The 23,431-nt window shown below is 50.7% G+C and overlaps 1 protein-coding gene and 1 non-coding gene across 2 annotated transcripts in view; both read left to right on the top strand.

Moving 5' to 3' along the window:
• Positions 1-23,431, top strand: part of Pur-alpha (Purine-rich binding protein-alpha) — a 190,460-nt gene that overhangs the window by 75,850 nt on the left and 91,179 nt on the right. The window lies entirely within an intron of this gene.
• Positions 19,463-19,534, top strand: TRNAS-GCU (transfer RNA serine (anticodon GCU)). The gene has a single exon. It is a non-coding gene; the product is annotated as a tRNA-Ser (tRNA).

The following is a 23,431-nucleotide window of genomic DNA, read 5'->3' as shown; positions in this document are numbered from 1 at the left end:
TCGGCCGGGATCCAACCCACGTCTTTCGGGCCAACAGCCGAGCGCCATAACCACTGAGCCACCGCGGCGGGGCAGAAGAAGCACTAGCATAATGGGTTAATTCCTGTGTGTGAATGCAGACGGTCTTAATCTCAACTGTACATTCATAGATCCTTCCATGGGAGTCTTCATACCACTCCTGGTGCAGCGGTTAAGCGATGCGCCACTGCCCTGCAATGGCAGGTGCTGGCCTTGCGCGTCACAGGTTGGTCTTCCCGAGCGACCAATCGTTAATATAACAGCCACCTGCCACGGTGGGCAGTTTGCTCACTATCCGGTGGGCAGGTTGTGATGGCGCCGAAAGGTCACGTGACCTAGGTGCCAATAACGCTGCCATTCTTGCGGAACACTGCAGTGCCGTGAAACGTGTCTACAGGAGTTTTTCCTTTTCCGGAGAAATCGGGAAAGGCGCGTTGAGGTTTTGGTTGCAGGTTCTGGACCAGCGGGATTGTTCGAGGACGCCGATTCTTCCTTATTATTATTACTTTTTAATGGCGCTTTTATCGCTTTCACTTAAAACGTAAGCGTGAAATTAAAAAAAAAAAATCCGCGGAGGTATCTGTCAAAATATTTGCGTGCACCCGTGAACCCTGTGGCGCGCATTATGTCGCTTCGCAGTCATTCGAAGAAGTGTGAAAGATGCCTTAATTTATGTATAAAAAAAGCCTTTTGAACTCATGCTCTAGTACATTTTTATTGTTTTTTTTTTTATTAGTATCATTTAAGTACTCCGTTCTTAAACGCGACAAGTATCCCAGTGTGTGCGGGGTTCAATGCTCCAGACGAAATATTAATGTTGCTTATAGTAATGGACCCAGACGCAGGAAATCGCTGAAAGAATAAGGGGGGTGGGGGGGTGACGGCGTATCGTGTGGAGTTAGACGGGCAATTTATGGCTCGCTCATTAACTATACACTGCAAAGACTTCGTGAGGGGCGCCTTTTTGCGCTCCGTGCGCTAGACACCGAGGCTAACTATTAACTGCCTCCGTCCTGCCCCGCCTAATCGCTTTGATCTCTCGGCGTCATGCGAGCTTGGATAGCTTGCAAACTATAAATATTCACCAGAAGGGCTCGGCCAGCGAGAAGGTTTCGCTTCTGGTGAGCAGGCGATAGCAGTGAACTATAAACTGCCCAGTGTCTGCCATGCAGTCAGTGACTGGTAGTTTAGACATAGCTAGTCGCCAGGCGGGGGTGGTAACCGAAAAAGGGGAGCTTTAGATTTGCATCGCTTGACCTCAAAATTTCGTAGTTAACCTTGCTGTCATGGGACTTTGTTGATATATGACATGCTTCCTTTAAAAGCGTGCTCCAAAAGGAGTGCGCGATTAGCTTTCTTTTATTTTTGTTTTATTTATTTTCTTGGCGAGCACACTCTCGTCCTCTGTTTACAGCCTTCTCGACCGAAGATTTGAAGGCGCCTTCTCATTGTCACTGTAGCAATCACTGTCGTCCAGAGATAAGGGTTCCTGGAAGCGTGACGAACCGAGAGCGTGCCATTTTATTCTATAGACACTGTTTATGGGATGATGAATTGAGAGGTGAGCCGACTGGAATGCTTCATGGGGCGTAAACACCCTCCCCCATCGCCCGCGTAAAAAATACAATGGATAGATGAACCTATGCATCTTATTTGACATCGCCTTTGAATCGGTGCGGTAGCTGTCGCCCAACTTGCCTGGCAAATTTAAGTGGTTGGCCGAATTTTGATGGAGGCGAAATTCCAGAGGCCCGTGTACTGTGCGATGTCAGTGCACGTTAAGAACCCCAGGTGGTGGAAATTTCCGGAGCCCTTCACTACGGCGTCCCTCATAGCCCGAGTTGTTTTGGGACGATAAACCCCAATAAACTAATAAACCAATCAACTTATTGCGCATACTTTTTGTTAAAAATTTCGGTCCTGTTCTGATTTCTTCGCCATTGTAAGCTATTCTCTTCCTATGTTCGTGCAGTGTTTCCATTCTACTTTCACATCGTCAGTACTCTAGTCTTCTCATGTATGTTTGTCTCTGTCGCTGACCGTTTGCCTACTGAGTCCCGAAAACCCAGTGCTTCAGGATCGCTGGCCGCGTCCTCCCTGACGTCTCGAATTCTTGCCTGCACAGACTGCCGAGACATATTTGACGTTCTCTGTTCTGTTCCGGCAGGCCTCTCGAACTTCTCAAAACCAGAAACAGATCATTCGGGCGCATGACGTGTTCAGTTTCATTTGCTGCAGTTTTTGTTATTAAGGCGAAAGCCTTTAATGGCTCATAGTGTCGTCCGTTACGTTAGCAGAGGGTGTCACACCTTTGGCAGTGTGTTAACTCGGGAACTAGAAAAGATAGGAGAAAACGAATGGTTGGTTCAGATAGAGGAGGAAAAAATGAACCCAGAAGCCAAGTTTGATGACTGTAGATTAATTAGTTAATTAATTGTAGGCAAAAATGTCGAAATTGCGTCGAAATAGCGCGGACGTCGATGTAGCCACGGGAACGGCGTGACGTCACATCCACCGGAAGTCGTCACAGCACTAATGCATCATGTTGCTCGTCGAACTGTGTTCAGAAGTGAAGGGTTAACATATCAGCGCTAGAGGACCGTCTCATGAGTAATAGTCACGGCTTAGCCTAACTTTCCAAGGCGACAACTTAATCGTTCCCTATGCATGTTCATCCAATTAGTGCTAATTAAACATCCCAGGTGTTTTTGTTTGTTTTTATTTTCCCTCTGCATTTATTATTGCTAACCCCTGAAACGCCGGCACCTGAAGGCGCGCCGGCTAAACTATGAGATTCAGCGGCGGCGCATAGTGGAAAGGACGCCGTAATTTCTGCGCGCATGCTACTAGATCCCTTATTATTGGCGGGCGATTTTGCATGCGAAATCAACGATGGCGTAGTTGAGCGTGTTCTCTTTTGGACATATTCATTCCACTTTTTTTTGCCCGGAAAATAAACGCCGGGTGCTCAGACATCGCTCAACGTCCGGCCGGTCGCCACTCCTCCCCTTCCCTGCTTGATCGACGGTCCGTTCAGCGCAAGACCTCGATGTCTTCGTCTGGAACAATAAAGAAGGGATCATTAAATGACACCACCGGCCTAGAACAGCGACGCATGTCTCGGCAGGCTGGACCAGCGGTGTTTAGTACCGGCTCGGCGCACAAGACGGAGTATGGTATCGGTTAGTTTGCTACGCCGCCTTCTTGACCATTCGGGGGAGGAGGTCGGCCCAGACGCGGTGTTCGGGAAGAAGACAGGCCGAACACCAGAGGTCATTCGCAGACCCAACCCCGCCGCGGATATGATGCATTTGTCGACTTTTTTTCTCTTCCTTGCGTCTTCACCTCGTCTGGCCCTGCCGTCGGGAGCGCTCGCGCTGGATTTCAAAAGCGCGCTCACCTCTGCCTCTCTCTTTTTCGCTCCCCTTCCCCAGACGTCGCGCTTTGTTTTTTTTTTTCTCTCTTTCTTCCACTCTCCTTCTCCTCCTCACCGTCTGTGCCTTCTCTTCATTCTCCCTTCTCCGCCTTCAGTTCAGCTCGATGCACTCCTCTCGCTGCCTCTGCCTTTTTCAGTTTGTGCTGTGATTGTCTGGTGCGCACTCTCCCTACGCCGTCTCCATCCCCTCTCCGCACTCCTTCAATTGTATCTCTCTCTCTCTCCTCTGTCTCGCCTGCTCCGATGTGTGCCTAGCAATGCTCTCCTCTTGTTCTCTTCCGTGTTCCGTTTCGCCTGCGCGAGGGAGACTTCTGCCCTTTCCCAACGGTGCAGCAGCAACAGCAAGCTTTCTTTCCCTTTCCCTCCCCACCATGCTGAGATGGTGGCGATGGTCAGTCCGCTCCCTCTTCCATCCCTCTCGCTTTTTTTCCGAGGGACGGGGAGGAGATATACTCTGGGGAGGAGGAGCCGTACTTTGTAAGTCTTCAATAGTGCTCCTCCTCATCATCAGAACAGTCGCGTAGCTTGGCTAGAGTAGCTTGGCTGGAAGATGTAGGAGTGTAGGAGAAACGCAGGTAGGGGAGGTGCTTTGCCTTCCGGCATCGGAGACGGTGGGCGAAGTGCCTCCCGGAATAGCGGTTTTCTTCGTCCGTGCTTTGCGGTTGAATGCTGCTCCGTGCTGCCACTGCTCTCGTGCGGGATGTTGGAACGCGGTGGTACTTATCGAAAACGCTGCGTCATCCGCCGCGACTTTTTTTTCGTTTTCTTTTTTCTTTTACCCTGCCAGCTCGTTTGAGCGTTTGTGGGCCTTAAAAAGTTAGAAAAAGAAGTAAAAAAAAATTTCGTCTTTTTCGTCGTCGCAGCGTGATGTTTGCGAAAAATCCAACGTTTTTCCTTTGCTTAGCCATGGAACGTTATCTTTTCTTAGCCCTCCCGGCCGCGGCGGCTAGAATTTCTTTGGAGGAGAAATTCTAGAGGCCCGTGTACTGTGCGATATCAGTGCACGTTAAAGAACCCCAGGTGGTCGAAATTTCCGGAGCCCTCCACTACGGTGTCCCTCATAGCCTTAGTCGCTTTGGGACGTTAAACCCCATAAACCAAACCAAACCTTTTCTTGGCCTGTTTCCTCCGACGTCCGGCTGTTATGAGAATGTAGCAACGGCGCTTAACCATCTCGAAGCACTCTTTGTCGCTACCTCTTCCGATTCTCTACCCTGTGCACTTTCTTACACTCTAAATAAAGGAGTAAAGAGTGAGTAATCTGACCTCTAGTGCACTAGATGATAGATTACCCCTTTTTTTACTCCCATATAGGCGTATTGGTGTTTTAGAGTGCAGCGAACCCTGTCCCAGCGGCGATTAAATGTGGTAAACGAAACGGCCGGATCGCTTTGAACGTAACCAAAATGGAGCGTCTTAATTAGCGGGGCGAACCTTTCCAGCCCCGGCGCACGTGAATTAAAAGAGGCTGAATTCGGAGACCTGTGTTCGCTTCACCGAACGTAGCATACGAACCCACGTGCTGCGTCCATCTATCCCAGCCACGGACCGACCACCTTTTCACGACCCCCCGGAAAACCGGTTTTCTGGGCTGTGGGGAGAACGTGGGGGAGCTCAATCTTCAACTCTTCCTGTACTACGAGCGCAGCCCAGTGCCCACCTGACGTTGGAGTCGACTCGACGGTGTATGCTTCCTACGTGCGTCGCTTCTCTCTACACTCCGTTTCATACATAGCAGGCAACGCTGTCAAAGCTAGCGCGCCTGTTCGCGCAGGCTGAGTCCGCATGCAAAAAGTAGTTCGCCATACAACCAAAACGAACTCAAGCATATTTCGTAGCGACAAATCTTAAGTGCCGCGACTGGCACCTCCTGGACTTTGTTTTACCTCTTGCCACATTTTCGTCCTGCGACTCGTCGAGATTTCGAGAAGCAAAAAGTACACGTGGCGGTATGATACGCGGTTGGTAGGGCGAATCGCTTCTACTCAATCCGCGCCCAAAAAGTAGTTCACAGTCCGTGAAAATTATGGCCAGAGAGTCCGAACACTGAGCCCCACAACTTCGACCGTGATTTTCAATGCTACCATATCTTTTTATACTGCTCTTTGTATTCGTCCAAACAATGAGCGGAGTTTCGAGAGGAACGAATGATACGTGGCGGAGTAATATAGTTTCGCGGACGCACTATTTCAGCAACCTCCGCAGCGTTGCCTGCTATGTATGAAACGGAGTATAGCTTGCGTCGTGGCTGGCAGAGTGACGTCACGCTCGTAGCTCCGTATAGGTCGGCATTGAACTGCACAGGTTAGACCTGCGCCGCGCACATTTCCTGGCTTGTGGAGAGTTCATCGAAGAGGAGTCTTCGTCCGCGTCCTGTAACCGCAATCGAAGAACTCCGCCTTCCCGGCTGTCCCCTGCTTTCGCAGCCTCACACGTGCCGTTTCGTGCGGCAGGTGGGAAGTCGTTTTCGTGGTGGCCGTGCGCGCCTATTTGGTGACTGGACGGGATTTTGCGATGGGCTCTGTTCATTCAAGTGGGACCATTGGGTGGTACCATTGGTACACAGATTGTGGAGCACTTAATTTGCATGGAATGTTCGGAGTGATATCGTACGATTCCGCGTGTTACGGAGCATAAGATTACTAGTCCAATCAAAGCGAAACCTATCATACGGATTCGCACCGACGAAGTTCAATACCCCAAACCCTTACTTCTTGAAACTTCAAACGTCCATTAAGGCCGTACTAATTGATCTAGGACATTCGAAGTGGTGTCAAACGATTTTTTTTCTTGCGCTGTATGCGGTGGCATCAGAAAAGTAGATACTCGGATATAACGAAAAATTTGTTTCCGGATATAGCGAAGATGGCTAATGACGCAGTTTTCCTTCGAGACTGCTAAAGCTCATACTCATACGCAGCTTCGGCGTTTTGCTCCTTTTTTTTTCTGATGGCCGGTCTTTCGTAGCATTGTAGAGAGTTCGAAAGCCTGTATCAATTGGCCAGTAGCGTTCAGTGGCGTTCTTTACACCGGTGCGAGCTGCATTAAGAACGCCATTAGAAAAGACCTTTTTTTCCCCTGACGCACTCTAAACACTAATACACCTACATGGGAGTAAAAGGGAGTAATCTGTCGTCCAGCACACTCCTTTTTATAAAAAACAGTTCGTTAGATGGCAACTTTGCTCCTTTTTTTTTTATTCCTTCCTGTTTGGAGTGTATCAACACACGAAATTATCGGGAGCGCAGTGTTGTCAAATGTGTCCTCTCCTGGAATCGCTGTCTGCCGACCTTCGTCGGGGTTTCCAGTTTAGGCCGTCGCGACGGTTTCTAGCGGGGTGGTTAGTCGGCTGGGCAGGTTGGGTTTAACGGCGCATGAGCAACAAAGGCGCAGGTTGGGTTCCCGCGATCCAAGGGAGAAAACGCAAAAGCGGCTGGATGGCGAGATTTCAGCGCGCGTTATGAATACGTGCTCGAAAAATATGGTGCGTTTTATTCATATGTTACCGCTAACATTTTTCTTGCGTTATTCGTGACCTCCAGTTACGCTTTGTCCCATCATCTTAGGTTACGCGACAAGAAATGTATAAATTCTGGTTTTAACTTTCCGGCGTCTCCAAATCCAATTACCGGCTTTGTGGGCGGCGTTGGTACGGAATAGTGAAGGCCGTGATGAAACGCGTCTCTCTGTACGCAACCAGACGTAACCAATACCGCCTTCATGGTTGCCACCCGCCGTCGTCCCGAGACCTCGGCGGCGTTGCGGCTGTTTCTTTTTGTCCGTAGCCGGGTACATCCGCTCCGGTTGGGTGGCTATACATAGCCCTCGACGGCGGCACCGTCTGGGCCCCAGACGGCATCGCGCGCCGCCGTCGGGCATCGATCCATCGGCGACCGCGACGACGGCGATGATGATGATGCGGCCGAAACGGAGGAGGGGTGTGCGCGTGTGTGTGTGCGGAACGGGCGGAGGCGGCGGACGATGTGGTGTGGAAAGGCCTCCCGCGTTCTTCCCCCTTTCCCGGTTTCGACGAGGCTCCTTCCCTCTGTATACCTTTTTCTTTCCCTTCCGTTCTTCCCCTGATCCTGCCGTCCTTCCTGAGGAGGCTGTGCCGACGGTGCTTTGCAGCTGCTTTTTTGTCTCTGTTGTGCTTGTCTCGCCTCCGGGGGCGCGACTGCTGCTCCGCCTGCCGGCACTGCAGGGCAGTGCAGTGGCGAGCGCGGTCGTGCTTCGCAGCTCGAGTTGGGGAAAAAGGAAAAGGAAAAGGGAAGTGACGCGAGCGGTGGAAAGAGGGAACGCTGCACTGTGCTATACCAAGCTATACACCGTCTGGCGTTGTGCTCGAACCCCCCCCCCCCCCCCCCTCCCTTCCCTGCCTCCCTCCCCGAGCCGTCTGGTCGCTCTGCCTATTGCGCAGCATTGTACTGAGTGGCACGTGGAGACGGCCAGAGATGATCCTCCATTGCTGCTTCCGCAATGGCGGTGGGCGCGTTGGAGGATTTGTGGCGAGCCGAATCCCGTCCCTCTCGTAACAGTTTTGGTAGTCCGACTTTTTTTTTACCCTGCCGTGCACGGGTCTGTTCCGGCACCTTTGAACGCTGAATACACTTACATATATACCTTCGATTGCCAGTGAGCGCAGTTGGGCCCTCTAGTAGTCTTTAATGCTATCGGTTACGAAACTCCGGTTCAGAAATGCGGGCATAACCCACAAACAGCTTCCAGAGGATAGCGGACGGTGCCTGTGAGCTCTGGCATCAGTGTTTGATGATGATGATTATGTCGTCAGGCTTAATGGCACATACCCACGGCGGGGTGTACCATCCGTGTTGGCGTGCACCGTATGGCTTCATTTTTTTAATTTCACGTTTTCAGATATTTGACGGACATAGGTGGCACTACAGTCTGCAAACGTTAGTACGGAACATTGAAAGAAGATAGTTTAGATATGTTAGAATGGAAGACAAAGTGAATGTGTCGGAAATTTTAAGAAGAGAAACTATAAAATAAGACCAGAAATAGTATAGAACTGACAATAATACGCTGTAATATGTTAAAATTGAGTGCGTCCCATCCACTGACTGCAGTGGCTGGTCAGGACGGGACAAAAATGCTACATTAGGAATTCTCTCGTGTGCTCTGCCACATATGGTAGTTCGCTGTGCTCCAATATTGAAGCGCGGTGCAGAAGTTCGAATAACGAAGGGTGTCAGGCAGTGAGACACGATTCCCCAGTGGTATTCACCGCCTGTTTACAGGAGGTTTTCAGAGGCCCGGATTTTTGAAGAGTTGGGGATAAGGGTTAGGGGAGAATACCCAAGTAATTTGGGATTCGATGCTCACATTGCCTTGCTAAGTCACTCAGGACATGAACTGCAAGGCATGATCAATGAGCTAGACGGGCAGAGCAGAACGATGGGGCTAAAAATTAACATGCAGAAAACCAAGTTAATGTTCAACAGTCTCGCAAGGCAACAGAAGTTTACAATTGGCAGCGAGGTGCTGGATGGGGTAAGGGAATATGTTTACAATTGTTGGGAATTAGGAACAGCAGTTTACAATTCTTAGCGAGGCGCTGGAAGTGGTAAGCGAACACACATACAGTCTTTGTCAATAGTAACCAGGCTGCATGGTTTGCTTCTAGCTCGTATAGTGGAGCCCCTGTGGCTTTCCTAAAGATCAAAAGGTGTTGGAAGGTAAGAAGACCCCCAGTACTTCCCTTTATCGACCACTTCAGCTTCAGGGAAGCTGTAAGGGCTCCACTGTACGAGCCAGAAGTAAACCATGCAGCCTGGTTACTTTTGACAAAGACTGTACGTCTGCTTACGGCGTGTAGTGGCTGCAGATCCAGATGACGAGGGAGAGAGAGAATTATTTAAACGACCAATGGTCGGGTCCGTGTTGTTGTGGAGGAGGGAGTTGGAAGTTCGTCCCCCAGGACGGTGTGCACGTGTTTTAGGAGATCGTCCCATGAAGAGGCCATTTTGCCGAGGTGGGAAACCCATTGCTTCCACGTGCATATGTTGCGAGAGAGAGAGAGAGTGAGTGAGAGAGACGTTGATTGGTGTTGGTTCTTGGGCAGTTCCAGTATGTGTGGACAAGCGTGGGTATGGAGCCACACACTTGACAGTGAGGTGTGTTGGGGTCCTGCTTTGTTTTGTGTAAGGGGAAGTCATTGGGTGGTGACTGCGTTCGGGATGTCTGAGAAGCGCTACGTGCTTTGTAGGGATTGTCGGGTGGCTAGGAAGAGAACTAACTAGAAGAGTAAGAATGGCGTGGAGCGCATATTGGCAGGCTCTCTCAGATCATAAGTGGCAGTTTGCCAGTATGCCTCTAGGGAAAAGTATACAGCAGCTGTATCTTACCGGTACTCACCTATGGGACAGAAATGTGGAGGCTAACAAAGAGGGTTCAGCTTAAGTTAAGGACAGCGCAGCGAGCTATGGGAAGAAATATGACAGGTGTAACGTTATAAGAGACCGGAAGCGGGCAAAATGGCTGAGGGAACAAACGCGGGTTAACGACATCCTAGTCGACATCAAGATGAAGGATTGGGCTTGGGCAGGGCATGTAATACGAAGGCAAGATAACCGCTGGTCCTTAAAGGGGTGGAGACACCAAATTTTGAAGCTATAAAAAGCCTGCTATGGGATTGCTATGTATGCAAGGGCAGTCACTGCCAGGTGTTGGGCGCAACAAACGTTTAAAAAATATTTTAATTCGGTTCCAAAGATTACCTAAATGCTCACTCTCACGACCTAGACCCATTCGCTAGCGCCATCAACCATGACGTCACAAGGGGTGTAGAAAAATAAAGTTTTAGTGACGTCATACCAAAATACAGTGACGTACGATGAGCGGGGCACAGCCGCGTGAGCGCAGTCGACGCACCAGCGAGCTGCGTTTGCTGCTAACCGCCACTCGCTCGGTTTGCGGCGCGCCGTTGCGAACAGCGTCGCAACGTCCGATTGCAGCTCGTTGCCTGCGTCCGGCCTGCTAGATGTCAACGGCGGGCCGCTCGCGGCAACAACGACGGGAAGCGGCAGCCAATGCGAGCGCGGAGAGCGGCAGCGTCATGATGACATAGGGCGCACTCCTTGGAGCCGGGCGGCCTGCGCCAGTCTTCGTGCCGAACGCCGGCATCTGAAGAACGCGATAGTATTGTTTGTTCACGTTCATAGCAAACCCTGGGATATATGAATATCAAAAATGCATCGTTTGTGACGATCGTTGGCAAATACCGAGTTCCTGGTAGAAGTGATGACTGCGATGCAAGCAAATTTCATCCCATAGCCGGTTTTGTGCTGCTGCTACCTGGTGCGGTTCGCCTGCCGTCTGCTAGCTCTGTTGCTGAAGACGTCGTGGAAATCGAGCATATCTTTTATTATGGGACGAGTTCACAGTAAAGGGGTGCCGAGCGGAGCACGTTTCTGAGCGCTGGCCAGTCCCGAAGCTCCCTCAGCTGCGGAGTCGATATCGAAAGCAGCTAGGCCTAGCGACGACTAGGGCAGTCTGGGACCAGCGCGCAGGTCGTCGGCCGGCGTTGCCGCAGGCAGTGTCGCTGCCGAAAGATCCACTTTTAGCACAGATGCATGCTGTCGTATCTCGAATCTAGAAAGCATCCTTTCTGGTGGCATGGCTGTTTGTATTTTCTTGTGCGGACGTGAAGTACGCCGAGTCTGCCGGCCGGTAGGTCAGCCTGGATACCGTCTGCCGACGTCATAAAAGCGAGCTAAAGAGTGTTCTTGACGTAAATAATAAACCATTGGACAAGAAATGTGAAAAAAGTGTCATTTTTGAGGATCGCTGACCAATACTGAGCTGCTAGTAGAGGTAACAACTGTGATATGAGCAAATTTCTCACAACCGCGCCTAGCAGCTGCCGCTGGCGCGACGTCGGGGTCCGGCTCGCCTGGCGCCCGCTAGCTCCGCTGCCGAAGGCGTCGAGGAGATTGACCATACTATTATTTTATTGTGAGATGATTCTGTTAACACTACAGCTATTTGTGAAAAGTAGGCCTTTTATTATAGCGCAGGCGACTTCCGAAGCGCCGGCCGCTTGCTAAACAGGCTATAGGCCTAGCGACGACCACGGCAGCCAGGCAGCAGCAGAGCTCGTCGCCCGGAGCGCCCGCGAGCGGTGCCGTTGCCGAAAGCTCCCAACATAAGCAGACATGCTTTGTCGCTGCTCGAGTATAGCTGGCAGTTCTGATAACAAGGCGATCTTGTCTTTTCTTGTGATATTTGTACACCATCCCAAGCAGCGCTCAGGTACTGCTGCACGGCAGCGAAGTGTGACACCGGTTGTGGGCGCAGCTTGGGTAGAGCGGCGCAGCGATGCTTACTGGCATTTTGCAAAGTGTTTCGCATCCTCACGCGAACCCGCGGAGGCGATATTAGCGTGCGAACAAAAAAAAAGTCGATGTCCTCACTCGTTGGAATCAGATCTGTCAGAATCCGAGCTGCTGGGACTAGACGTGCAGTTGTTTGTTTTCATATGCGCTGGTCAGCACGTGTGTGGGAAAGCAGACGATGCAGCAGTAGGTGCGTCACAACTTTTGTGGGCCCACGTGACCAAGCGAAGCAGTTGATCTTCCCCCTCTGTGACGTCACTGTACAACTCGGCGTTCCGAAACCGAAACCGAAAATCGTTCACCTAAAAATGCTATAATAAATTATTCACTGTGAATATATGAATCTTTGAGTGTGTATCATGCTTCCTGGAGCCATAAGAAACGTTTGCAACTAAGAACGCGCGAACCATAAATTTGGTGTCTCCACCCCTTTAAAGGGGCCCAGAAACACAATCTTAGTTAACTGTTTTGCCTGTTGATTGCATAAAGTGAGTTATAGTGGTGCTATTAGCGTCGGTAATACCGCGTACATTCCGTTTTTTAATATTTTAATGTCCTCCCAAAAACAACTTCATGGCTCTGATGGTGTCGCCACACAGTGGCGGGTTTTTATCAGCGGATATGACATCACCTGGCGCGAGCTTGATGACCGGACAAACAGTAAATATACTGCAAATTGTGTGAATAAATAGAGACACATTTTGTCACCTGTCTGCGTTTTATATTAGATCAACAAAAACAACTTTCTTGTCTTAGATAAAAGCCCTGCAAAGCAAATAAAATAAAAATACACCACCAGGGGCGCTATGGCATGGAAACAACGCTGCCAGTCTCAGCAAGAACGAGTTACAGAGAGCAGGCAACCATGGAGTAAAAACTTCCGCGACGTGCCCTGGCTGGCTGTTTTGATTGGTTGCGCCAGGTGCCGTCATTGGGAGAGCGAAATAGGAGTGGGAAGCCCCGCGCAAATCGAGTTGAGGGCAGCGTTTTGTTTGCTTGTATTTTGAAATTTCTTCACTGAATAACTCCCGTTCCTGTGCATCGATTCCTGTAATTCTTTATAAGTCAGCATCTGTGTGACATAAAGAACCCACCTGAAGTATAGCCGGTATTCCCCCAGGCAGTGTTTCGCAGCCCTTTTAAGGGTAACGGAGTGGATACCAAGAGAAGGCAGGCGTAGCAGGGGACGGCAGAAAGTTAGGTGGGCGGATGAGATTAAGAAGTTTGCGGGGATAGGGTGGCCGCAGCAGGCAAAGGACAATGTTAATTGACGGGACATGGGAGATGCCTTTACCCTGCAGTGGGCGTAGTCAGGCTGATGATGATGATGGCAGCAGTTCGAGGGCAGATTATGGGTCCAAAAGTGACTATCTTTCTGTCGATTCGAACTGTATACAGAGCGTACTGTATACCCTTATGCGCTTGTCCTCAAACACGTGTACGTGTTCGGGACGAACCGGGTGCGTGCCAGGGCTGACGCTTTACGGTGTTCCTGCAGACCTCACTGTGGTGAATTGAGGCGTAGTACCACCGTGGGTGGTACACACACGAGTCATGTCCTCTTCTCTGTCCTGCGCGGGAATGCTTTGAGCGGGTAGACGCTGTTGTGATGCGTCGTGGCAGTGAATGCAACGTCCGTGTGTATCCAGCCTTGCACCGAGGTGGCGCTGCGCTCACTAGCGTCGTTTACATGAACCCGACAGCGGCGGGTCGAGTCAGGGGATCGAGTTGAGCAATGTCAGCCCAACTCGACGACTACGTGTTTACATGAACTCGATTTTAGCGAGTCGAGGTCGCTTCAACTCCAGCGACACGAAGCGTCGAACAGCGCAAGTGGGAGAGGGCAGTGGCAGCCTCCAAGATGGCGGCTCGGCACCGCTGTCTCGGAGGCGCGACGGCGCAGTCGAAAAACAGGTTCGCATTTATCCTCTCCCCTCCCGCTAATCCGACTCTTGGACTCCGTGCATTTAGAAAGGCGGGTCAAGCGAGTTAACCTACCCTCTGCAGGCGAGTTAACTCGACTCGCTCTGCCGCTTATTTCACTCTACCCGACAGCGTGTACATGGATCCGACGACTGGTTTTTTACCCGACAAGCAAACTCGACTCGACTCTATAGAGTTCGTGTAAACAGGCCTACTGTGGGATATATCGGGCTGTCGATGAAGGCAGTTTTAGTTTGGATGCCGCCGGCAGTCGTCGGATCGGCAGTCCCGTTTGCCATACAGCCCAGGGAATTAACTGCATATGTACTGGCGGAAGTGAAAGTTGTCCGGAATCGTACGTACCTTGGATGATAATTATGATGTTTTATTAAGGGTAAAAGTCTCCGGAACACTTGAGCTGGAACCGAAGTCGGTGTCTCTGAAATCGGACACGAAAACAGGGAGACAGACAGGCGTGCATGACGACTGCTTTTGCTACGGTCTCGCGCTCAGAGACCCCAGGTATTACCATTAGACTGGAAGGTTGCCGAGAAGCCGACGAATCCATTTTCTTTTATCAGCCCCTGCTAACACACGCGGACTATTCAGACAGAAAGGGTGCGACACATTTCTGGGGAAATGTTTGGAAGGATTCGGTCTACACCGATTCAGGACGTGGACGCCTTCGGGACCCACTTAAACTCGACACGCCATGGACAGTAGTTCATGACGGCTTATTCGTTTCAGAAGCAAATTTTGGACTTGGGGCCAGGACATTCTTCAGCACTTCTTGCAGGGGTAATCCCTGATGATTGTAAAGGGATCCCTTCTGCTGTGGTGGCCCAACGGCCACTTGAGACCGATGGTTCGTGAGTTGCTGCTGTGCTGCCAGATGGCCCCCGTCGTACGATCCGCTAGAAGCTGGTACTCCCGAACTAGACGTGGAGCACACGGGCCTCTAGAATTTCGCCTCTACCGACATTCGGCCGTTTCGAAGTGACTGACAAGTGTCCCCATTGTGGTGCTGCGTGAGACCAGTGTGACGAAAAACACTTGCTGTGGACTTGCCCGGCTACAGCTTCCGTGAGACGACGCTTCCTAAAGAAGGTAGGCCTGCGATGGGACGTTGCAGGCGACTATCGCAAGTGTACTCTTGATAATCGCTTTATTGTGAACTTTTGCACTTTTTAAGCGAGGCCTGTTTACACTCCTTCTTATAACTTTCTTTCCCTTTTACATTATGCCTCATGGCAAACATCTCGAATAAAAAAAAAAGTCCTTGATGGGTGCAAAATCATTATCGAATTTTTTGTGCTCTCGAAATTACGTTTGAGCACCGACTAGCGCAAACTATACACCCTTGCTCTATATCTTTGTTCCGGTGACTCGAGCTCAAAGTTATGAATTTGATAGCAGAGACCACGTGGTTAGATGCATTGGTGTATTGTGGTTTAAGGTCCCAATGCGACTCAGGCTATAAGGGACGCCGTAGTGGAGGGCTCCGGAAATTTCAACCACCTGGGGTTCTTTAACGTGCACTGACGTCGCAAGTACACGGGCCTCTAGTAGAATTTCGCCTCCATCGACATTCCGCAGCCGCGGCCGGGATCGAACCCGCTTCTTTCGGGGTAGCAGCCGAACGCCGTAACCACTGAGCCACCGCAGCGGGGCACGTGGTTAGATGTGTGGTCGAATGAAAGCATATGCTCCCAGATCGCCTTTTGAACCTCCTGGAAATTTCTCTCCCTCGAGGACAGAGTTCTGGATTCCAGGAGAGCGTGTGCCGAAACGTCCGTTGCGCAGGCCGACCGGAGGCTTTTTCAGTGAGCTTTATTTTGAGCCATATTTTTTTTATTTGTTTTGAACACGGCAGTGGGTGTATAAGGTGTCGGTTGACAGCTGTGCGAACATCATTACTCAGTTCTTTCACCAACAATGAGCGGCCTGATTGTGGGCCAGGTGCAACGCATTAATAATGGATTCATCGTAGACACATCGATCCGCCGGCGTGTGTTGGCGCGAATGCAAGTGTATGCCGTCCATCGGAGAAAGAGTGAATCCCACGGGTCGTTGTGAGCGAGGCAGTGGGGGCCTTTGCTTGTCTTGTCTTCTCTCTGCGAGAGACGGCAAATTGCATGTGCATTTAGGTGTGTCGATAGGCACCGTATATTTACCTAATCGACGCAGTGCGGGTCTTGACGCTGACGCCCGGAACTGGCTTATCTGATCGGGTCTGAGCGACGCAGACGGCCAGTATTTACTCGCCTTCTCTGGATCACAGATTCATCCGTCACTTTATTGCGTCTCGTATGTTCGTCCCCATCTTTTATGTATACATGAGTATACACGCGTGGTTTACCGCAATTTCGGACCCCGCATGTTAAAAGGGGCTCTGAAGACAAACTGAATAAGGCCTGCGTCGACTCGCTCAGTGTTGAAACGTCAAGCAGCTCTTCGAAAACTTAGCTTTTATCAGCCGCTAAATACAGATGTCGCCACCGTCGGCCATATTCGCAAACAGTCTGCGGCGATAGCGGAAAAAGTTTTTTTTATGCGAATTTTTGAGGTTAGATCACACAGTCATTCACTTTCAGAATCGCGGAGTCCTTTTTGATCTTAACATCACTGGTTTCGATTAAGGGGAGGGAAAGAATGTTCTCCTGTTGCATCCAATTTTCTTAGGAGCGGTATGAGGACTCCCAGGGACATAAGGACGTGAAGTTTAGAACGACAAAGTCCGCATATATGGGCATTAATCAAGTAATTCTATCGCGTGCATGAAAACCTTAAGGAACAGCTTAAGTTTATGGTTTACGGGGGTACAACGTCCCGAAGCGACTCAGGCTATGAAGGACGCCGTAGTGGAGGGCTCCGGAAATTTCGACCACCCGGGGTTAATAAACAGATTCAGAACAGCGCTACGGAACGAGGACAGAAGGAACACGAAAAACACAGGACGGGCGCTGCTTGTGTTCCTTTTCGTGTTCCTTCTGTTCTCGTTCCGTAGCGCTGTTCTGAATCTGTTTATTAAGCATGAACCAACTAGCCCACACAAGAATCCTCTTAGAACGTGCCACCCGGGGTTCTTTAACGTGCACTGACATCGCACAGTACACGGGCCTCTAAAACTTCGCCACCATCGAAATTCGACCGCCGCGGCCGGGAACGAACCCGCGTCTTTAGGGTCAGCAGCCGAGCGCCTCTTTTTTTCTTTTTTTTTTTTTTACGGTAACGTAAGTAAAGGCCAACCGCCTCTGCGCAGGGCTCGTTTTCAGAACGCCGTGCTCTTCTCGTGCCCGTTTTCGCGCCCGTTTTCGCTCCACCGCTGGAGCGGCCCTCGACCGGCGACCGTCCTGCCGGGGTTCGTGCCCGCAATATATCCCCCCGCGCGCGCTCACTGCGCGAGTAAACAACCGCTCGGCAGATGCGCAGGATGTGCCGGCGCGGGCTTCTGAACGCGGCCGCCATCCCGATCAAGGTCAGCCTGGCGTTGGTATATAGCTGCCCGCTTTGCATCCGACGCAAAACAACCTCGCTTATCTTCAAACGAGCGTAGCGGAGAGGAAAACAAGTTTTTCTCTTTCTCTTTATTTGTATTTCGTGGTTTCTGCGGTCACCTCTAGCGCGGTGACTCACTGGCTTCGGCCTTGTGCCGCCCAACTCGACAGGTCGCCGGTTCGATTCCCCGCTGGGACAGGCGTACTTTGATAGAAGCGAGGTGTGCAGTAACATCCGCTAGATTTCGGAGCAATAGCGCAAACAGGACAAGGAACCAAGAACGAGTAGACACACACAGCGCTTACTTCCAACTTTATTAGAAGCAAAAGAACAAGAATTCATACATGAATGTGTGCCGTGTCATCCCAAACCGTGCGCAAATTTACTGCGAGCGCAGGTAAGCAATTTATTTTAGAGCGCAGCTCTTTGGCGTCCGTTCCTGGGTTTCGCGTCGTCGTCGGCGTCGGCCTCGTAACCAGCTCCGCCCCCCTTTCATCCCCCCAGCGCTAGCAGCGACCGACTGATACCGCTGGATGCCGCTGACGCCGCTAGAGAGTCAAGATAACGTGACTGCATAGAACACCGTCGCCGCCATGCAGAAAGAGGAGGAAAGGTCCCCCCCCCCCCTGTTCTTGTGTGGCGGATAGGGTGCTCTTCAGTTGCCGACGCGCCGGTTATTTCACGTAGGCCCCGGCACGTCGACGAATACGTGACCACCTTCCCACGGCTAGACCTGGTTCTTAGCGCTGCGGAAGCGAGGGTATCATATTGTTTGTGTCGGCATCGGCGGCGTTGTCCCTGAAACCAACTCCGCAGCTGGGGTTGACTCACTATCGAAAAGGTGAAACAGCTTATTTGCTGCGCTCAAATTTCGCATTAGGAAGTAACGTAATCGTCGGTAATTTTTTTTTAAAGTTTGACATAAGGAGTCGACATAAGGTTGACAGAAGGAATTTGCGCATGCTTTGGGATGACGCGGCACAAATTCACGTATAAATTCTTGTGCTTTTGCTTCTAATAAAGTTGTTGGAAGTTATCGCTGCCTACTCGTTCCTGGTCCCTTGTCCTGTTTGCGCTATTGCTCCGAAGTATGAACCAACAAGCCCGAATTTCAACGTTATTATCCGCTAGATGTTTGGCTCGGCAGGGTGTAACGTGCAGGCGTGGTGGGTGGTTAGCCGTTAAGAAGTGTGACTGTGGCTAGATGGAGTAATCGTTGCTTTTTGTGGGACTAATAGTTGTGGAAACGCGGTTAGCACCCCACAGGAACTTACCGCTGTGTTCCTTAATTTCTTAGGGAGTAATCGCTCTTTGAGGGAGCAGTGATTTTTTGGTGACTTAAGCTACTCACCAAAAGGACTAACACCTTTGCCACTTCGTCTTTTAGCGAGTAATGGTTTGCATACCGATGTTAGTCCCATAGGCCCAAAAAGGCTAACTCATGGGGGCGCTTTCCCTCCTGTTTGTTGTTGGCACTTCCTTTCTGCTTCTGGCGCACTTGTGGCAGTATTCTCGTTGCGCGGTTTAAAAGCGCGGCAGTTTCTGCCTTCGGCGCGCCGAGACGCCGCAACCAACGCGCTTTGAGCCCGGGTCCGATCGAGGGGATCCATCGTATAGATTCCGCTGTGAAACGCGTCCACGCAGCTTCCGTGCGGTGGCCGGTGCTAGTTTCCGCACTGAAGCCCCCGTAGCGACCGCTCCGAGCGCTGGCTAATTGACATACCCCCGCTGTGAATGAGACTCGAGGCTCGCGAGGTTTCCAAACCTGATCGCTGAGCGGCCTTACGCTGTTACCCTGCGGTCTTCTGCCCTGGGAAGAAAGCCGGCTGTATTTAGCCTATAGCTCGCTGTGCATGCAGCCAGCTCCGCTGGCTGGCGCGGAGTGATTAACGAATGAGACGCAATGTTGAGTGGGGTCGTCAGTGAGCAGCGGCGGTCGGACTCGCCTATAGCGGCGCTATTCGTGTAAATTAACGCTCGGGTCCGCTCTCGTCTCTGTACAACCCCCACTGCGGTAACGATTTGTGATTTGGACCGCGTTAAATCCATTGACACGCCATTTTATTTTGTTTACCTCGAAACGAAACACTTTTCCGCCTAAATAGTATATGCGGGCCTTAAAGGGCAACTGCATTAGTTTTAAGAAGCGGTGACCTTAAAAGGGTCGAATGTGGGAAACTTGCAGGCAAAGTTTGCGAAGTCATTTTTGGGCTAGCATTTCAAATAGTGCCCCGCCGCGGTGGCTCAGTGGTTATAGCGTTCGGCTGCTGACCCGAAAGACGCGGGTTCGATCCCGGCCGCGGCGGCCGAATTTCGATGGAGGCGAAATTCTGGAGGCCTGTGTACTGTGCGATGTCAGTGCATGTTAAAGAACCCCGGGTGGTTGTAATTTCCGGAGCCCTTCACTACGGCGTCCATCATAGCCTGAGTTGCTTTAGGACGTTAAACCCTAATAAACCATTTGAAATAGTGTCGTAATCGCCGATTAAAATTGCGTCGCGCCAGCTGTAGCCAATGGGTGGAGGGCGTCGCGCCAGCTGTAGCCGATGGGAGGAGGGCGTCGCGCCAGCTGTAGCCGATGAGAGGAGGGCGTCGCGCAAGCTGTACCCAATAGGTGGAGGGCGTCGCGCCAGCTGTAGCCGATGGGAGGAGGGCGTCGCGCCAGCTGTAGCCGATGAGAGGAGGGCGTCGCGCCAGCTGTAGCCGATGGGAGGAGGGCGTTCGGTGCTCATCGGCACGGGCTCGCGTGTTCGGTGCGTCCGCCGTCTGTACTGGACTTTTCAAGAGCGGCGCTGTTAACGGTGACCGCGAGGAAGCCGACCTTGGGGAGCAATTAGGTGACCCCGTGGCGAACTGCGCCGTCGGTTTCGCGGCCAGGATGAGTTCTGATGATGCCGTGGGCGTCGGCCGTGTCCCGTGTTCGGACAGACAGATTGGAGTGTGAAGTTATAATAGTGAAACCAAAGATAGACGAAACACAGGCGCTGCAAGAACAGCGCGTTGGAAATGTGTAACCAACAAGCCAGCCACTGTATATAGTGAAGCGACAAGGTATAGCGATACCTATAGGGACCGTATGTATTCTAGAGCTTCGTTCTGCGCTATTACACTCGCAGGAGAACAAATAAATACAGTTTCATGTGTTGACGTATAGAATAGCGGCACGGTAATTTTGAGCGGGTGCTTCGCGGCTCAGCGTGGGATGTCCACATTCAGTCAACAGCGGCACTTAGTTCAGCTCTGTTCAGAGTGCGGGGCAACTTTTAAGTTAACCCCGGACGCATACCCACCAATTATTGACAAAATCAATTTTCATCGGGAAATAGTTTATGAACGCAATGTTTTCGTATATATTGCAAGATTTCACTATCAATATGGCCGCAGATGTCCCCTCCGCATGCTTGGATTTTTTTTTTTTGCGATTAAATTTTTTGCTGTTGTCAAAAACGTTCCCCATTACTTTTCTATGCCAGTCGTAACCACCCGATGCGAGTGATGTAAAAAATTGGCAGTGGCTTAGCTCGGCCATGCCGGGATATACGTAGCGAAAGCGAGTGCAACCACGAGGCAAGCGGTGTGACGTCATACCGAACGGCGGCGAGGCGCGCGGCGTCCGCCAGCTGTGGTGGTTGCTAGGCAACGGCTCAAGGCAGGTCTCTGTGCCTCCTCGGAGCATCGCCACAGTGAAATCGCAAGTTCGTGGCCAGTGTAGCTTTCGCTGCAAAACTTTAAAAGTGAGATTTTGCTACGTATCGGAAGTTTCGATCAATGTTTCGATAGCAGTACCTTGCAATATTCCAGTCTTCAAAATTTTTGCCCGAGGATGTTGAACTTGAATACGCGGTTAGCTTAATGATCACTCCGCTCCGTACTAATGCGCCAGTGGAAGTAACGGCGGGTACATTGACGACAAGCAGGTGCGTACATACTTACGGTCGGGTTGGGGGCGCACAGTTTAAACAGCCGAACTACAGCGCCGCTGCTCGCCGTCTGTGTTGATTGCTTTAGAGCTCCGTTTTCTTGTTTTCTTGTTCTCAGTGTTAATTGGTTCCGGTGTGCGTTGGAAGGCTTCTCACGTGATAGTCGCGCGCGCACAATGCGCACCGGCTTTCCAAGGCGGCGTCCGCCAAATCATGAATGCCCGAAGAGGATTTATAGCTCGGCACTGTCTGCGTCATAAGCGCAGTAGTCGTGTGTGCACAATGTCCAAAAAAAGAAAGTAAGTGAAATGACCCATGCAGCTGAGCTGGTCTTCGAGTTTTCATTATTACAGTAGTGGCCGCCGCGGTGGCTCGGTGGTTATGGCGCTTGGCTGCTGACCCGAATGAGACGCGGTTTCGATTCCGGGGCGGCGGTTGAATTTCTTTGGAGGCGAAATTCTAGAGGCCCGTGTACTGTGCAGTGTCAGTGCACTTTAAAGAACCCCGGGTGGTCGAAATTTCCGGAGCCCTCCACTACGGCGTCTCTCATAGCCTGAGTCGCTTTGGGACGTTGAAAAAAAACAAAAAAACAAACAAGCATCATCCTGGAAATCTAGTTCTTTTCGCAAGACTGGATTTTCGCTGGGTTCCTGTCTTTTAGATCAACACATTCCGCATGACGTCTCAAAGACCATGGGGTTACTGTAGAGCCTGATAACGGAGTCAAATCGTCGGAAATGTCGATAACAGTGAGCCCATAGTTCTTTAGGCTCGTGCGAACGACGTCTTTTGAATAACTTGGTCGTTTTGGCGTGTCTCCTTGGAAGATCTAAAAACCAAACGTCCTCTGAACATGTATCTCTTCAAAACTTGCGAAGGCGTGTTGTGCGCTACTCTGAAATGGCCGCGGATAACTGCCATTTGAGCAGTCTTGATGGCGTTGTGTTAACCTCCAACTATGGTCACTGCTGTTCAAAATATGCAGTAGTACATGTAAACGCAGAATTTGTCACCTGAAAGTGACAGCGAGTTAAAATGGGAAGCGCCCATGAAAGGACAAAAATGAAAAACTAACTGAAAGCAAACATTCACGCACCCAACAGCTACTCACGGAGTAAAAAGGGCATTTTTGGATCATAACATGGTCATAAATAGCAGATAGGTCCTTTATAGCCGTGATATTTTGAATTTTACGAAAAAATGGAAATTCCATATCTTTTTTGTTCACTACTATATACATGGTCTGTTCTGAAAGTAGTAGGACTCATTTTTTTTAAACAAAATTTATTCAGGATAATAGTACAAACGATTACAATTTTTCAAGGTAGCACCTTTCCGCACATACACGCTGCTGCCAGTGAGTTTTACAGTTTTCGTACGCCTCCAGGAACGCCTGGATCGGAATGCTGTTTAGCTCCCTCGTCACGGCCTGATGAACCACCTCTACCGATCCGTGATGTTTCCCCTCAAGCGTCGATTTTATTCTCGGGAATAGAAAAATGTCTGGCGGGGCCAAGTCGAGGCTGTAGGGGGGCTGAGGCAGCGTTGCCGCCTTGTGCCGGGCAAAATAGGGGCCCTCATTCACATGATGAAGATTCTACCGGTTGGCCTTTTCCTCCTCTGCCAACACTCCCGGCACCGTGCCCGGCACCAACTTCGCGCACGCTTTCCTCATGGATAAGTTTTCTGTCACGATCTCAAAAACTTGGGTTTGAGGAATGCTCAAGTCATCAGCAATCATTCTGATACTCATTCTACGATCACTGTTCAGTAAATGTTTCACTCGCTACACATTTTCGTTGGTCTCGCTGGTCGAAGGGCGTCTGTAGCGGTCGTCTTCCTTCACTCTTTCCTTACCTTCTCGGAAAAGCTTGTGCCACTCAAAAAACACCTGATCTACCCATGGAAGCGTCACCGTAGGCCTCCTTAATCATGTTGTGAGTCTCTTTGCCCGTTTTACCAAGATTTATTCAAAATTTGATCGCGTATCGCTGATCCAGTAAACGCTCGACGATTCTGCGTGACGAGACGTTTCGACAGGGGTTCACAGTACAACCGACCTCCTCTCTTCAACGGCCGAGAGCCGACTGCCGATTTTCCCCAGCATTTCCAATATCCCCCTTCAACGATCCTGCACGCGCAGACCACCTCTCGTCCGCCCAGGAAAAAAAAATTCAGGGGGCACTTTGACTGCCTAAAGTGCGTAGAGGCGAAAGCGTTCTCCGCACCCCTTTCGCTTTTTCTGTGGCACTGGTGGCGTCACATATAATTGAGTACTAATT

Source organism: Amblyomma mixtum, chromosome 1 (genome assembly GCF_055824585.1).
Source record: "Amblyomma mixtum isolate Tamu chromosome 1, ASM5582458v1, whole genome shotgun sequence".
Classification (NCBI taxonomy): Eukaryota; Metazoa; Arthropoda; class Arachnida; order Ixodida; family Ixodidae; genus Amblyomma; species Amblyomma mixtum.
This window is presented reverse-complemented; position numbering and strand designations above follow the sequence as displayed.